At 81.7% G+C, this 2500-nt stretch overlaps 1 non-coding gene across 1 annotated transcript; it reads left to right on the top strand.

The window, feature by feature from the left end:
• The first annotated feature begins 1213 nt into the window (after nucleotides 1-1213).
• LOC135229702 (5.8S ribosomal RNA) lies at nucleotides 1214-1366 on the top strand. Its single transcript, XR_010320383.1, has one exon. It is a non-coding gene; the product is annotated as a 5.8S ribosomal RNA (ribosomal RNA).
• The last annotated feature ends 1134 nt before the right edge of the window (nucleotides 1367-2500 follow it).

Genomic DNA, 2500 nt, shown 5'->3' with positions numbered 1-2500 from the left:
CCCGCCCGTCGGGCGTACGCGTCCGCGGCGCGTCCCGGGACGCGCGCGGTGCCGCGGGAACCCCCCTCCCTTCCCCCCCTACGCGCTCCCCCTCCCGCGGGAGGATGGGGGGGCGCCGGTGGGTGGCGCTCGGGGGGTCACCCGCTGCCCGCCGCTTCCCGGCCGCCCGCCCTGGGCGTGGGGGGGGTAGCCCCGCGCCCGTCCTCCGGCCGACCGCCCCGGCCCCGCCGCCCCTGCGCGGCCGCCCCTTCCCTCCGGCCCCCCTCCCCGGCGTCCGCCCCCGCCCCTCGCTGACCTCCCCCGGCACCTTCGGGCCCTCGCCCGGCCTCCCCCTTCCCGCCCGCGAAACCGCGTCGTCCCGCCGTCGCCCCGGGCCCTCCGCGGCCCGGGGCCTGGGCCGCGCGGGTGCGGGGGGGGACGGTGGCCGGCCTCCGAGCGCGCGCCCGTGTGGGTCGTCGCGGGGGTGAAGGGAAGAGGAGGGCGGTGTGTGCGTGTGCGGCCGGGAGGTGGGGGGAGCCGTAGGCGGGGTGGGCGGCCGCGCGCTGCGGGCGGCGGGTCCCCGGTGGCGGCGGCGCGGGGGGGCGCGCGTGGGCCCCTACCGTCCATCCCCCGCGTCACGGGCCGGCAGCGCCGCGGTCCCGCGCGTCCCCCGCGGGCGGCCGCGGCCGGGGATCCGCGTCGGGGGCGATGGCCGCGCCCCGCCCTCGCTCGCCACCCTGTCCAGGTACCTAGCGCGTCCCGGCGCGGAGGTTTAAAGACCCTCGGGGGGTCGCCCGTCCGCCGCGGTTCGTGGCGGCGGGCCCGCGGGGAGCGGCCGTGGGGGGGGGCCTGGCCCTCACCCCGCCTCTCCCCCGGCCTCCGCCCCCAGGCCGGGGGGCTCCGCGCCGCGCCCCGCTGCCGGCCGGGCGGCCGCCGGGAGGGGGAGCCCGGCGGCCGGTCGGACCGCGCGGGCCCGCGCGCGGGCGCCCCGTGTCGTTGGGGGTGGGAACCCCCGGGGCGCCTGTGGGGGCGTCCAGGCCCGCTCCTCCGGGGGCCGGGTGTGGACGGGCCCCTTGTCCGCGAATCCCTCCCGACCTTTCCCGAGTCGTGGTTCCGTCGTGTCTTCTGGCCGGCAGGAGGCGCCCCTCGGGGGATGTGTGCCGTGTCCAGGGCGGGGTCGCCTCCCTCCCTCCTCGCTGGGGGGGGGGAGGGCCCCGCGAATCCAAACTCGTACGACTCTTAGCGGTGGATCACTCGGCTCGTGCGTCGATGAAGAACGCAGCTAGCTGCGAGAATTAATGTGAATTGCAGGACACATTGATCATCGACACTTCGAACGCACTTGCGGCCCCGGGTTCCTCCCGGGGCTACGCCTGTCTGAGCGTCGCTTGACGATCAATCGCCCCCCCCGGGGTTTGCCGCCGGCCAGCGTCTGGCCGGCCCTCCCTCCCCCGGGGGTGCGCGGCTGGGGGCTTCCTCGCAGGGGCTGGCCGGCCGGCCCGCCGCACGCCCGCGCCCAAGCCTGGGCGGCGGGAGGCGCGCGGGCGGCGGCCGGGTTCCCTACGACCCCCTAAGGACAGACCCGGTGGTGCCCCCGTCCGCCCCCCTTCCCTCCGCGGCGGCGGAGGAGGAGGAGGGGGGCCGGGGGCCGCCGCGCCCGCGAGAGAGAAGAGAGAGAAGCGAGGCGAGAGCTCGCGCCGGGGTCGTGGCTCGGGGGCCCTCCCTCGCGCCGCACGCGGCCTCGGGGTCACCCTGGCGACGGGGGGGGGGTGTGTGCTCGCCGGGGGAAGGCGGTCCCGCGCCGCGCGGCGGGGGCCGGGGAGGGGCGACGGGGAGGGGAAGCGGCGTCCGCGTCCGGGGCGCCCCCGTCGGGCCGCCGCCCGCCCCCGGCGGCGGCCGCGGGGGACGTCCCGGCCGGCCTCCGTCTCCTCCGAGCCGCTCTTCCCCACGGTCCGCCGCGCGTCCGGGGCCCGCCGGCCTCCCGGCGGCCCCTTCCACCCCCCGTGCCTTGTCGGGACGCCTCCGCCGGGCGCGTGCGGGGGGCGGGGCTCCGCCCCAGGCCACGGGTGCCCCGGCGGGCGGCCCGCGGGACGCCGCGGTGTCGCCCGCCGATGCGCGCCTCCCCCCTGGGTCGTTCCCCCCCTCCATGCCGCGCCGGCGAGGCCCGGCCCGGCGGGGGCGCCGCCGGGGCGCCACCGGGCGCGCCGGCGCCCCCTGCAGGACCCCGCGGGCCGCCGGCTCGTGCCCCTCCCTCCCCGCCCCGCTTCCCGTCCCCGTCCGCCCGCCCCCGCCCGGCCCGCGTGGCGCCGGGGCGGGGCGGCGGGCGGGCGGGCCGGGCGTGCGTGGGCGGCGCGTGCTGCCCGCGGCCCTCCGGCACGCGTCCCTCTCCGTGTCGCGCGCTCTCTTCTCTTCCGCGCGGGCCCCCTGGCGTTGACGATCGCGTGGCCGGCCTCCCGTGAGCGCGGGCGCTTGCGCGGGCGGCGGCGGCGTTGGCGAGCGAGAAGACCCTCGTCGGGCTCCC

The sequence above is a fragment of the Loxodonta africana genome, unplaced genomic scaffold (genome assembly GCF_030014295.1).
Source record: "Loxodonta africana isolate mLoxAfr1 unplaced genomic scaffold, mLoxAfr1.hap2 scaffold_446, whole genome shotgun sequence".
Classification (NCBI taxonomy): Eukaryota; Metazoa; Chordata; class Mammalia; order Proboscidea; family Elephantidae; genus Loxodonta; species Loxodonta africana.
This window is presented reverse-complemented; position numbering and strand designations above follow the sequence as displayed.